This window comes from Heterodontus francisci, chromosome 22 (assembly GCF_036365525.1).
Source record: "Heterodontus francisci isolate sHetFra1 chromosome 22, sHetFra1.hap1, whole genome shotgun sequence".
In the NCBI taxonomy this organism is placed as follows: Eukaryota; Metazoa; Chordata; class Chondrichthyes; order Heterodontiformes; family Heterodontidae; genus Heterodontus; species Heterodontus francisci.
Genome location: NC_090392.1, coordinates 77,090,149 through 77,105,098, shown reverse-complemented (window position 1 = coordinate 77,105,098; position 14,950 = coordinate 77,090,149). Strand labels below are relative to the sequence as shown.

The 14,950-nt window shown below is 42.4% G+C and overlaps 1 protein-coding gene across 1 annotated transcript in view; it reads left to right on the top strand.

Annotated features, from left to right (window-relative positions):
* The first annotated feature begins 360 nt into the window (after window positions 1-360).
* The window catches only part of ube4a (ubiquitination factor E4A (UFD2 homolog, yeast)), a 76,110-nt gene continuing 61,520 nt past the window's right edge, over window positions 361-14,950 (top strand). Inside the window, exon 1 of the mRNA XM_068054105.1 lies at window positions 361-382. The gene's annotated coding sequence lies outside the window, so the exon portion shown is untranslated. The remainder of the gene's footprint in view (window positions 383-14,950) is intronic.

Sequence of the window (14,950 nt, the reverse complement as noted above, 5' to 3'; positions counted from 1 at the left end):
GCTATATAAATGCAAGCTCTTGTTGTGTTGATTTCTCACTCTGCGATGCTGCTTTCAGGTTATCCCTGAAGATGTCGGATACAAAGCGGGAATCAGGGATGGTGACATGGTGATTGAGGTAAATGGAACGAACATAGAGAAGGTCTGTTATGAGGATGTCCTTGTGAAGATAAAAGAAAACAAGCAAGAGGTGACTCTTCTTGTCATGAATAAAAAGGAATATTGGCACTGTAAGGATAATGACATCCCAATTAGCAGAGAGCCAGCCAGCGAAGACGATGAAACCGGAAACACCGAGAAGGGAATTGTCTCCAGCACTGACATCAGGAAAAAGGCAAATAAAATCACTGAAAAAGACAACAGTGCTCATCTTGTTAACAAGGTAACTCCAACAAGACCATTTACATCAGAAAATCTGTTTCAGTGAATAAATATTGGTCAGGACACCAGGGAGAACTTCCCTGCTCTTCTTCAAAATAATGCTGTGCGATCTTTTACATCCAGCTAAAAGGGAAAAAGGGCTGAGTTTAGCATCTCACCTGTCTGACAGTGCAGCACTCCCTCAGTACTGACGAAGGTGTACTTAAGATCAGGCAGGGTGCTTGAGATTCCCTGAAATGAAGACCTAATCTCAGCTGTGGTGCGGATAGACCAAGTGCTTTATTTTGTTGAGAAGCCAAGGCGAAGAACCAGGAGCGGGTGCAGTGCAGATTCACTAGAAGGATCCCGGGGCTTAGAGGGTTAAATGATGGGAACAGCTCGCGTCAACTTGACTTGCATTCCCGTAAGTATAGAAGACTGAACAGTGATCTGATTGATTTAAAATATTAAAATGATTTGATAAGCTAGCTAGAGATAAATTATTTTCTCATGTGGGGAAATCCAGAACAAATGGGTATATTATTAAAATTAGAACCAGGACATTTAGGAGTGAAATCAGGAAGCACTTTCTTACACAAAAAGTAGGAGAAATCTAATCCCATCCCTCAAAAGGCTGTGGATCTTGGGGGACACTTGGAGCTTTGAAGATTGAGATCAATAGATTTTTGTTGGAGTGTGAGGCTATTGAGGGATATAGATTTGAGGTACAGGTCAGCCATGAGCTAACTGAGTGGTGGAACACACCTGAGGTGGCTGAATGGCCCACTTCTGTTCCTGTGTTCTTCAAGCCCGTAGCGCAGGACATGAGCAAGATTGAAAAAGACTCTGTAAGTCAGGAATTAGTGTCTAGATGACACTAAGGTTGGATTTCAAAAGCCTGTATGTTTCGGGGGAGAGGAAGACTGCACGAGGTAAGGACTTGCATGGGTTTGAGGCCATGTGGCAGTGTACATTAGGGTTGGAGACGGTGCAATGAATCTTGGTTTGAATACCATGGGGATATAACGAGGAAGAGTAGGAACAATTGCAAATTCAAAGCTGCACTGATTATAGTCATTTCAGTAAAACAGAGAGATTAGTTTTGGTGGGATTGAAATCTTCTCCTTTTGTTGGCTGCAAAGGACCAATGTGAAATAGTTTGTCTCAATCCAGCTCCCAGTGATATGGGCTCGTATCCCAAGCCTGTTCAGTATTAAGTTCACTGTCTCATTAAGAGAGGGTGAAGAAATGGATATTGTGGGATGTGGAAAAAGTCACACTGTTGCAGTGGGTGTTCTCTAGAGTTGGGTTGTGCGTACTGAGTTTTATGCTGTATCTAACTCAAGCTAGTTATAACTTCAGAGAGCTTGATGGTGAAGCTGCCAGCATGAATGCAACAGGTTCCATCCAACAGCCTCACCTTGATAAGCAAAAACAATTCACCAAAAGAAAATGCCGAGCTGTGTGTTGGAGAATGGGACACTGTTCTACCAGGAGGTAAAGCCGATGAGCTGAGGGCACTGATAGACACATGGCAACACGATATCTTTGCTATAACAGAAACTTAGCTTAAAGAGAGGCAAGAATGGCAACTCAACATCCCTGGATATAGAGTTTAGAGGTGGGATAGAGAGGGAGATAAAAAAGGAGGCGGTGTAGAATTATTAGTTAAGAAATCAATAACAGCTTTGAGGAGGGATGATATGCTAAATGAATCATCAAATGAGGCCATATGGGTGGAGCTCAGAAATAAAAAAGGGACAGCCACACTACTAGGAGTGTACTATAGACCCCCAAATGAGAGGGAAGTAGAAGAACAAATATGTAGGCAGATTTCGGAATGCAAAAATAATAGGGCAATAATAGTTGGGGATTTCAACTACCCTAATATCAACTGGGATACAAACAGTGTGAAGGGCAAAGAAGGGACAAAATTCTTGAACTGTGTTCAAGAGAACTTTTTTTAGCCAGCATGTAACAAGCCCAATGAGAGGGGGCGCAATTCTGGATTTAGTCTTCAGTAATGAAGCTGGGCAAGTGGATGAAGTAACAGTGGGTGACCATTTTGGAAATAGTGACCATAATACAGTCAGTTTTAGCATAATCATGGAAAAGGACAAAGATAAAGCAGGAGCAAAGGTTCTAAATTGGGGAAGGCAAATTTTATGAAACTGAGAGGTGACCTGGCGAAAGTAGACTGGATACAGCTCCTTGAAGGGAAATCAGTGGCAAACCAGTGGGACGCATTCAAGAGGAAGAGATTATGGACACAGTGTAGGCATGCCCCCACAAAGATTAAGGGCGGTACTGCCAAATCTAGAGCCCCCTGGTTATCTAAAAGCTTACAGGGTAAGTTAAAGCAAAAAAAAAGCTTATGACGATCACAAAATACTTAATACTTTAGAAAGAGGAGTATAGAAAGTGCAGGGATGAAATAAAAAAGGAAATTAGAAGAGCAAAGAGAGGACATGAAAAATTATTGGCAGGTAAAATCAAGGAAAACCCAAAGATGTTTTATCAGTACATTAAGAGCAAGAGGATAACTAATGAAAGAGTAGGGTCTATCAGAGATGTACGGGGAAACTTATGCGTGGATGCAGAAGATGAGGGCAGGGTTCTTCATGAGTTTTTTTTAAAACTCTGTCTTCACAAAGGAGAAGGTTGATGCAGACATTGTAGTTAAAGAGGAGGAGTGTGAAATATTAGATAAGATAAGCATAATGAGAGAGGAAGTGCTTGAGGGTCTGACATCCCTGAAAGTGGATAAATCACCAGGACCAGATGGATTGCATCCCAGTTTGTTGAAGGAAGCCAAGGAGGAAATAACGGATGCGCTGAGGATCATCTTCAAATCCTGACTAGATACAGACGAGGTACCAGAGGATTGGAGGTCTGCGAACATTGTACCATTGTTTAAAAAGGGTGCAAGGGATAGGTCAAATAATTATAGGCCAGTCAGTCTGAACCCGGTGGTGGGTAAATTGTTAGAATCTATTCTGAGGGATAGGATAAACTACCACTTAGAAAGGCATAGATTAATCAGGGATAGTCAGCATGGATTTAGGGGAAGGTCATGCCTTACTAACTTAGTTGAGTTTTTTGAGGAAGTAACAAGGAGGATTGAGGAAGGTAGTGCAGTGGATGTGGTTTACAGGGATTTTAGTAAGGCATTTGACAAAAAGTCCCGCTTGGCAGATTGGTCAGAAAAATGAAAGCCCATGGGATACAGGGGAATGTGGCAGGTTGGATCCAGAATTGGCTCAGGGACAGGAAACAAAGGGTTGTAGTTGACGGATGTTTTTGCTAATGGAAAGCGGTTTCCAGTGGCGTTACACAGGGCTCGGTGTTTGGTCCCTTGCTGTTTGTGGTATATATTAATGATTTGGACTTAAATGTAGGAGGCATGATTGGGCAATTTGCTGATGACACAAAAATTGGTCATGTGAAATAGTGAAGAGGATAGCTGTAGACTCCAGAATGATATCAAGGGTTTGGTTGAGTGGGTGGAAAAGTGGCAAATGGAATTCAATCCAGAGAAGTGTGAGGTAATGCATTTGGGGAAGGCAAATAAAGTGAGGGAATACACAATAAATGGGAGGATATTGAGAGGGATAGAGGAAGTGAGAAACCTTGGAGTGCATGTTCACAGGTCCCTGAAGGTGGCAGGACAGGTAGATAGAGTGGTGAAGAAGGCATATGGAATGCTTTCCTGTATTGGCCGAGGTATAGAGTACAAAAGCAGGGATGTAATGCTTGAACTGTATAAAACGATGGTTAGGCCATAGCTGGAGTATTGCGTACATTTCTGGTCACCACATTACAGGAAGGACATAGTTGCTCTGGAGAGAGTACAGAGGAGATTTACAAGAATGTTGCCAGGACTTGAAAATTACAGCAATGAGGAAAGATTGGATAGGCTAGGGTTGTTTTCCCTGGAACTGAGGAGGCTGAGGGGTGACTTAATTGAGGTGTAGAAAATTATGAGGGGCCTAGACAGAGTGGACAGGAAGGACCTGTTCACCCTGGCGGGGAGGTCTGTCACCAGGGGACACAGATTTAAGGTGATTGGTAGAAGGACTAGAGGGGACATGAGGGGAATCTTTTTCACCCAGAGGGTGGTGGGTGTCTGGAATTCACTGTCAGGAATGGTGGTGGAGGCAGAAACCCTCAATTCATTTAAAAGGTACCTGGACATGTAGCTGAAGTGCTGTAACCTGCAGGGTATGGACCAGGTGCTGGAAGGTGGGATTAGTTTGGGAGGCTAGTTTATTAGGCTGGTGCGGACACAATGGGCTGAATGGCCTCCTTCTGTGCTGTACTTTTTCTATGGTTCTATGGTTCTAAGGAAAGGGAAAAGAGTCCTACCGTCATCACCAACTCCTATATTGCTCTCAAGCGTTTCTTTACAGCTCAGAGCAGCATTAACAGAGGCTTTGGTGTAGTGGTAATGTCACTGGACTAGTACTCCAGAGCCCAGGCTAATGCTCTGGGGACATGGGTTCGAATCCCACCATTACAAATGGTGAAACTTGAATTCAATTCATAGAAATGGGCGGCGCAGTGGTTAGCACCGCAGCCTCACAGCTCCAGCGACCCGGGTTCAATTCTGGGTACTGCCTGTGCGGAGTTTGCAAATTCTCCCTGTGACCGCTTGGGATTTCGCCGGGTGCTCCGGTTTCCTCCCACAGCCAAAGACTTGCAGGTTGATAGGTAAATTGGCCATTATAAATTGCCCCTAGTGTAGGTAGGTGGTAGGGAAATATAGGGACAGGTGGGGATGTGGTAGGAATATGGGATTAGTGTAGGATTAGTATAAATGGGTGGTTGATGGTCGGCACAGACTCGGTGGGCTGAATTTCAGTGCTGTATCTCTAAATTAAATAAATAAATAAATCTGAAATTAAAAAGCTAGTCTAATGATGGCCATTAAACCATTGTCAATTGTTGTAAAAACCCATCTGGTTCAGTAATGTCCTTTAGGGAAGGAAATTCCCGTCCTTACCTGGTCTGACCTAAACAGCAATGTGGATGACTCTTAACTGCCCTCTGAAATGGCCTAAATACCACTCAGCTCAAGGGCAGTTTGGGATGGGCAATAAATTCTGGTCTCGCCAGCAATGCCCACATCTCACAAACAAATTTTTAAAAAGATTCATAACCTGCCTTGCTGCCAGGTCCAAGGCATCAAGTGTCAAGAAGAGGGGAAACAAACTAATCAGCATGAAATTATTTGTCTATTTTGTCTCCTCTTCACTCCCCTCCTTTCCTGTACCTATTGTATAAGAAATAAGAAAACTGTGAGGAGGCCGCAAAGAGATATAGACAGGTTAAGTGAGTGGGCAACAAGGTGGCAGATGGAGTAGAAAGAGCAGAAAAACAGAATATTTTTTAAAAGGCGTGAAACTTCTAAATGTTGATGTTGGAACTTGGATGTACTTGTACGAGGAACACAGAAAGTTAGCATGCAGGTACAGCAAGTAATTAGGTTGGCCTTTATTGCAAGGGGATTGGAGTACAAGAATAAGAAAGTCTTGCTACACTTGTACAGGTTTTGGGTGAGACCACACTTGAAGTATTGTGTGCAGGTTTGGTTTCCATATCTAAGGAAGGATATACTTGCCTTGCAGGTGGTACAGCAAAGGTTCCTGAAATTGGTTCCTGCAATGAGAGGGTTGTCCTATGATGAGAGGCTGAGTAAATTGGGTCTATATTGTCTGGAGTTTAAAAGAATGAGAGGTGATCTCACTGAAACATAAAAGATTCTGAAGGGGCTGGACAGGGTAGACTCTGAGAGGTTGTTTTCCCTGACTGAGAAATCTAAAACACAGGGAGGGAGCACAGTCTCAGGACCAATCATTTAGGACTGAGATGAAGAGAAATTTCTTCATTCAAAGGGTTGTGAATCTTTGGAATTCTCTATCCCAGAGGGTTGTGGATGCTCCATCATTGAATATATTCAAGGCTGAGATAGACAGATCTTTGCTCACTCAGGGAATCAAGGGATATGGAGAGCGAGTGGGAAAGTGGAATTGAGGCAGAAGACCAGCCATGATCATATTGAATGGCAGAGCAGGCTTGAGGGGCCGAATGGTCTACCCCTGCTCCTATTTAGGACATACGGCCCTTAGAGCCTACTCTGCCATTCAATAAGACCATGGTTGATCTTCTATCTCAACTTCACTTCCCTGCCCTACCCCCATATCCCTTGACTCCTTTAGTGTGCGAAAATCTCAGTCTTGAACATACCCAATAACTGAGCATCCAAAGCCCTCTGGGGTAGAGAATTCCAAAGATTTGAATCTCTCTGACTGAAGAAATTTCTTCTCATCTCAGTCCTAAATGGCCGACCCCTTATCCTGAAACTATGCCCCCTCGTTCCAGATTCTTCAGTGGGGGAAAACAGTTTCTCAGCATCTACCCTCTGAGAATTTGATATGTTTCAACGAGATCACTTCTCATTCTTCTAAATCCCAGAGAATATAGGCCCATTCTGCTCAATCTTTCCTCAGAAGACAACATTCTCATCCCAGCATCCTGTAGGACATTACCCAAGGGGCCATTTTTCATCCATGAGCCTGAGAAGAATCTCATTGGGCTATCTGACTGTGGAGAGCCTCATCCTGTGGTTACCCAATTACCATGTGCACTTTTCCAGTAGATTCACTAGACAGTGACCAAGAGGAGGAATCTTGCCTGATATTTTCCCTTCTTGCCCAAGGAGCACTGAAACCGAAGTTTACAGCAACAAAAAGTTAACTTGTATAGAACCTTGGTTAGACCACACTTAGAGTACTGTGAACAGTTGTGGTCTCCATGTTATAAAAAGGCTATGGATGGACTGGAGAAGGTGAAAAAAAGATTTACTAGAACTGTACTAGAACTGAGAGGTTATACCAATCAGGAAAGATTGACTCAGCTAGGGCTCTTTTTCTCTAGAAAAGAGAAGACTGAAGGGTGTCCTGATGGAGGATTATAAAAGCGTTTGATAGGGTAGATTGTAGAGAAGTTATTTCCACTTGCAGGCGAGACCAAAACTAGGGACCGTGTTATAAGATAGTCACTAATAAATTCAATATGGAATTCAGGAGAAATTTCTATACAGAATCACATAATCAAAGAATTGTTACAGCGCAGAAGGAGGCCATTCAGCCCCATTCTGTCTGCACCGGCTCTCCGAATGAGCAATTCACTTAGTGCCATTCCCCTGTCTTCTCCCCGTAACCCTGTGCATTCTTCCTTTTCGGATAACAGTCTAATTCCCTTTTGGATGCTTCAATTGAACCTGCCTCCACCACGTTCTCAGGCACCGCATTCCAGACCTTAACCACTCGCTGCGTGAAAAAGTTTTTCCTGATCTTGCTTTTGCTTCTCTTACCCATTACTTTAAATGTGCCCTCTCGTTCGCGATCCTTTCACATGTGGGAACATTTTATCTCTATTTACTCTGTCCAGACCCCTCATGATTTTGAATACCTCTATCAAATCTCCTCTCAGCCTTCTCTTCTCCAAGGAAAACAGTCCTAACTTCTCCAATCTATCTTCATAACTGAAATTCCTCATCCCTGGAACCATTCTCATGAATCTTTTCTGTACTCTCTCCAATGCCTTCACATCTTTCCTAAAGTGCGATGCCCAGAACTGGACACAATTACCTAGAGAGTGGTAAGAATGTGGAACTTGCCACCACAAAGAGTTCTTCAGGTCAGTAGCATAGATGCATTTAAGGGAATTGATAAATACATGAGGGGGAAAGGAATAGAAGGATGTGTTGATGGGATGAGCTGAAGAAGGGTGGATGGAGTCTCGTGTGGTACATTAACACCATTAACCTGTTGGGGCCAAATGGCCTATTTCTGTGCTATAAATACCATGCAGTACCCATTTTGCAGTTTAAAAAAATCCCTCTGCACTGCAGCTTTGCCTCCTTGTCGTTCTGCTCACTAAATTATTTTTTCTTTTCATTTCTGCTGTCAGGGCTCCAAGCTGGAGGATAGCAATTCATTGTGCTGAAGTTACATGTATTGATCAAAATATTTCAAGCCACTGCCTTCTCCTATTCTAAGACAGCCAGAGATACTGGAAAAGACATGGGAGAACCCACTGCACTTTATTAATCCCTGGGATTATTTAAATGGAAGGATGCTCGATGATGCTGAACAGCCTGTGTTCATGCGATGAAAATCATTTTGCTTCTTTAAATTTTCAAAGTGCCCTCTTTAAAAGAACCACAGATCATCGCACTACAAACTTGAGGTTTTATTTTCTTTTTGTAAAAAAAATTATCCAGAGACGGTCTCGATGAAAAATTTGCAGAGCGGTTCTTAAGAGTGTTTGTGCACCTGCAGAATGATGATTGTTGAGAACGCAATGTGCCAATCGGCATCTCAAAGAACAGTGTTTGGGCTCCTATCACTCTGCTCTTTGCCTGGTTGTTGGGGAGTGAGCAATGGTGTGGTGCCCTCTGATTTCTGCTCACTGATGGAGATCCCTACTGCCTGTTCAGCATTGCTCCTGATAGCACAGTCCAAATTACCATGCGGGGGAACGGCAGCAGTGTATATGTCTTGAATCATTTTAAAAGTGCACCAACAGACTTTTTAATACCAGATACTCCAAATGCAAGCTCTAAATATTTCAACAACACACATTAATCAATTTACATTTTGTAATATCATGCTGGCCAGTATTTGACAAACCATTATCAAGAAGAGAGAGAGGGGAATGTTGAGTTGCTGGTCCCTGGTGTTTTTATTATTATAGAGGTTTGCAGCACAGGTGGAGACCATTCCACTCGTCAAGTTTGTGCAAGACCTATCCAAACTGGTTCCTCAGCCCTGCTCTCTCCCACTGTCACTGACTGGACATCGACAAAACAGAAATGACAAAACATTCACATGTGAAACTAACACACTGCACTAAGCTTGTTAAAGGCACCACACAACAAACATGACTCACAAAAGATGGTATGCCATTCCAGCTGTGAAGTCACAAGAAAGACAGACCATTGACAGCAGAACTGATCCTGAAGCCTTGTCACCTTGGGAATTCCTGTCACTAAGAAATTCTATAATATTTCAATAAAATGTTGAAAGTTTTAAAAAATACTTTGGACTCAGCTCCTTTGTATGTTAAAATTAGGTGAGGAATATTTACCAATGCTGGAACACAGGGTTTAGTTATTTTAGAGAACTGTACTGAGTAATTAGAAGACGAAACTATGCTCCAGTTCAGACTTTTCCCAAACACCTTTTATTTCTTTTTACAGCTGGATGCCACTTTGCAGAATTATCTACTGAACAATTCTTCATCTATATATGGGTTAGCATAGCCCGGGTCTAACAACTGACCCTGAATCACAGAAAATCGCAGGCTTGAGAATATGTAGCACGTCCACCGCAATCTGCTGTCACTTTAGTAGGCAGAAATATACCACCATTTGACCAATTTGCACAGGCTAAATCTGTTGTCTAGATGTTTTTACAGATAAAAAAATACACAGAAGCTGAAATATTTGTGATTCAGTGCAATGCTCAAACTTATACTTTACACAAACTGGATAAGTTTAAAAGCAACAAAAGTGCCAATAATTAATACAACTTCTCTCAGCAAGCTCTGAGAAATGGGCTTTGTTCATATGGTAGCATAGTGATTATGTTACTGGGCTAGTAATTCAGATGGCTGAACTAATAATCCATGGACATGAATTCAAATCCCACCATGGCAGCAGGAGAAATTAAATTCAATTAATTAAATATTATTTGGAATAAAAAGCTAATATCAGTAATGGTGACCATGAAACTACAAAATTGCCATAAAAACCTATCCGGTTCACCAATATCCTTTAGGGAAGGAAATCTATTGTCCTTACTTGGTCTGGCCTATATGTGACTCCAGTCCCACAGCAATGTGGTTGACACTTAACTGCCCTCAGAAATAGCCCAGCAAGCCACTGCGTCGAATTCAAGAAAGCAGCTCACCATTACCTTCTCAAGGGCGATTAGGGATGGGCCATAAATGTCGGCATTTTGAGCAATGCCCACAACCCGTGAATGAATAAAGAAAAATTAATCTTAGGAGCTCCAATTGGCCCTTTTACATGGAGAAGCTAAACAACTGGAAGGCTGAAGATCACAAAAAAGTTTCTGCTTTATAAACAAAATTTTCTCTGATCGAGAAAGAAGCAAATGACTTGTATTTATGTAGTATCTTCGCGCTCTTCCCAAGTACCTCACGATTACTTTTCAAGATCTGGTTTTCCTGGTGTTAATTGAAGGAGGAATATTAGCCACAACACCTGCAGAACTTCTTGCTCATCATCATACAGGGTCTTCTATTACATCTGAGTGGGAAGATGGGGGCCTTGGTTTAATGTCTGATCCAAAAGATACCCCGTCCAATAATACAGTCCTCCTTCAGTACTGCACTGATGAAGCTTTGATGAAGATTGTCTTCAACAACCTGCATCTGAGCAGACTCACATCACTGCCAACAGTACGTTGATAGCCCAGGCAAAAACACGTTGATGTTTACAACTTTTCAGACATCTTCTAACACCCGACATCTGTTGGAAATTACATTTTCAATCAAGAGGAATTCACACGAGGTGGATTCTCCATTACACAGCCAATGGGCTGTACTTTGACCAGGCCAATATGAATGCGACAATAAAATAAAATAATTAAATAACTGCAATAAGGAGAAACTGGGTTACCCGGGTGACAGCAAAAAAGAAAAGAAAGGCTTGCATTTATATAGAACTTTTCACGAACAATGGATATCTCAAAGCACTTTACAGCCAAAGAAAAACTTTTGATATGTCGTCACTGTTGTGATGTATGAAACACAGCAGCCAATTTGCACACAGCAAGCTCCCACAAACAGCAATATGATAATGACCAATTAATGTTTTTGTGATAACAAAATAAACAAAAAAGTTCTCCCTTCTTGGAGAGGAACAAACACCCAAATTATTAAGTTAAGTAAGAATATTATTCCCTGTATGGATGGCAATACACTCCAGTCTCTGCAGAAGGCCTCAAGTGTACCTGTGGACATTGCGTACTTCTTTGCCAGGGTGATCAGGACAAGACTGTGTAAGAGGGATAGGTAGTCAGTGAGATACATCCGTGGAAAAATCATTTGAGGGCAGATTTTAACATTGAATAAGCTGACAAGCTCTCATTATCATTAAGCCACTCACATATAGCGGTCACCCATATACTATGCCACTGAACTAAGGAAACCTCATACAGACCTTCTCATGACAGAGATACTGCAAGTTTTAATTCAGATTTCTCGCACTAAGTCCCGTTAACCCATTGCCAGCATGCTCGCTGACCTACATTGGCTCCTGACTTTAAAAATCTTTACTCATGTTCAAACTCCTCCAAGGCTTTGTCCCTCCCTATCTCTGTAACCTCCTACAACCCTCCAAGAACTCTGAATTCCTCCAACTCTGGCCTCTCATATAACCCCCCACCATTCCTTTGCTCCAACACTGGCGGCTGTGCTTTCAGACAACTAAGCCCTAAGCACTAGAATTCCCTTCCCAAACTGACTTTATTGACTGGACATAGATAGGCTAGGAGAATGGGCAAACAATTGGCAGATGGAATTTAGTAGGACAATGAACAATTCAGAGTAAGAATAATTAACTGGGGGAAAGCCAATTTCAATGGGGTAAGAATGGAGCTGGGGGCGAAGAAATTGGAGTCAAAGCTTGGCAGGAAAAATGGTAGCTGAACAATGGGCTACCTTCAAAGAAGAGATAGTTTGGGCATAGTCAAGGTATGTTCCCTCGAAAGGGAAAGGTAGGGTAAACAAATCCAGAGCTCCCTGGATGAGAAAAGAGATAGAGATTAAGATAAAAAAGAAAAAGTGTGCTTATGACAGAAGTCAGATGGAAAATACTATTGAGAACCAGGCTGAATAGAGAAAGTCCAGAGGAGAAGTGAGAAAGCAAATAAGAGAAGCATCCAAAAGGGAATTAGACTGTTATAGGAAAAGGAAGAATGTGCAGGGTTACAGGGAGAAGGCAGGGGAATGGCACTGTGACTTGCTCATTCGGAGAGCTGGTACAGACACGATGGGCCGAATGGCCTCCTTCTGCACTGTAACAATTCTGTGATTCTGTGTGATTCGAGTAGAATGAAGTGTGAAGTGATGCATTTTGGCAGAAGGGTTAGGGAGAGGCAATATATACATAATGCCACAGTTCTAAAGAATGTACAGGGATATAAGGACCTGGGGATGTATCTGCATCGATCTTTGAAGGTGGCAGGACATATTGAGGGTGTAGTTAGACCTTGGTGTACAGCATATGGGATCTTGGACTTCATAAATAGAGGCATTGAGTACAAAAACAGGAAAGTTATGTTGAACCTTTATAAATCTCTGGTTAGGCCACAGTTAGGCATCCAGTTCTGGTCACAACACTTTAGGAAGGATGTGAGGATCCTTGAGAGGGTGCAGAGGAGATTTACATACAAACATACAAACTTACGAATTAGGAGCAGGAGTCGGCCACTCGGCCCCTCGAGCCTGCTCCGCCATTCAATAAGCTCATGGCGGAACTGATTACTCCACATTTCCACCTACCCCCGATAACCTTCCACCCCCTTGCTTATCAAGAATCTATCTACCTCTGCCTTTAAAATATTCAAAGACTCTGTTTCCACTGCCTTTTGAGGAAAAGAATTCCAAAGTCTCACCACCCTCTGAGAGAAAACATTTCTCCTCATCTCTGTCTTAAATGGGCGGCACCTTATTTTTAAACAGTGACTCCCTAGTTCGAGATTCTCCCACAAGGGGAAAATCCTTTCCACATTCACCCTGTCAAGACCCCTCAGGATCTTATATGTTTCAATCAAATCGCCTCTTACTCTTCTAAATTCCAGTGGATACAAGCCTAGCCTGTCCAATCTTTCCTCATAAGTCAACCCACTCATTCCAGGTATTAGTCCAGTAAACCTCTGTACTGCCTCCAATGCATTTACATCCTTCCTTAAATAAGGTGACCAGTACTGTACACAGTACTCCAAATGTGGTCTCACTAATGCCCTGTATAGCTGAGACATAACCTCCCTACTTTTGTATTCAATTTCCCTTGCGATAAATGATAACATTCTATTAGCTTTCCTAATTACATGTTGTATCTGCATACTAACCTTTTGCGATTCATGCACTAGGACACCCAGATCCCTCTGCATCTCAAAGCTCTGCAATCTCTCACCATTTAAATAATATGCTTCTTTTTTATCCTTCCTGCCAAAGTGGGCAATTTCCCACTTTCCCACATTATACTCCATTTGCCAGGTCTTTGCTCACTCACTTAACCTTTCTAAATCCCTTTGTAGCCTCCTTATGACCTCTTCACAACTTACTTTCCTACCTATTTTTGTATCATCAGCAAATTTAGCAACCATACCTTCAGTCCCTTCATCACAGTGTGGCACAGTGGCGCAGTGGTTAGCACTGCAGCCTCACAGCTCCAGCGACCCGGGTTCAATTCTGGGCACTGCCTGTGTGGAGTTTGCAAATTCTCCCTGTGTCTGCGTGGGTTTCCTCCGGGTGCTCCGGTTTCCTCCCACATGCCAAAAGACTTGCAGGTTGATAGGTTAATTGGCCATTATAAATTGCCCCTAGTATAGGTAGGTGGCAGGGAAATATAGGGACAGGTGTGGTGGGAATATGGAATTAGTGTAGGATTAGTATAAATGGGTGGTTGATGGTCGGCACAGACTCGGTGGGCCAAAGGGCCTGTTTCAGTGCTGTATCTCTAAACTAAAACTAAAACTAAACTAAGTCATTTATATAAACTGTAAAAAGTTGAGGCTGCAGCACAGATCCCTAAGGCACACCACTTGTTACATCTTGGCAACCAGAAATTGAGCCACATGCCTATTCTCTGTTTCCTGTTAGCTAGCCAATCTTCTATCCATGCCAATATGTTACCCCCACACCATGAGCTTTTATTTTCTGCAATAACCTTTGATGTGGCAGCTTATCAAATGCCTTCTGGAAATCTAAGTACAATACATCCCCTTTATTCACAGCACATGTAACTCCCTCAAAGGACTCCAATAAACTGGTTAAACACGATTTCCCTTTCACAAAACCATGTTGACTCTGCCTGATTACCTTGAATTTTTCTAAATGCCCTGCTATAACATCTCTAATAATAGCTTCTAACATTTTCCCTAAGACTGATGTTAATCTAACTGGCCTGTAGTTTCTTGCTTTCTGTCTCCCTTTTTGAATAAAGGAGTTACATTCACTATTTTCCAATCTAAAGGAACCTTCTCCAAGTCTAGGGAATTTTGGAAAATTAAAACTAATGCATCAAACTATCTCTCTAGCCGCTTCTTTTAACATCCTAGGATGAAGTCCATCAGGACCCGGGGACTTGTCAGCCTGCAGCTCCAACAATTTGTTCAGTACCACTTCCCTGGTGATTGTAATTTTCTTGAGTTCCTCCCTCCCTTCCATTTCCTGACTTACAGCTAATAATGGGATGTTATTTGTATCCTCAATAGTGAAGACCAGAATGGTTCCAGGGATGAGGGATTTTAGTTATAAGGTCAGGTTGGAG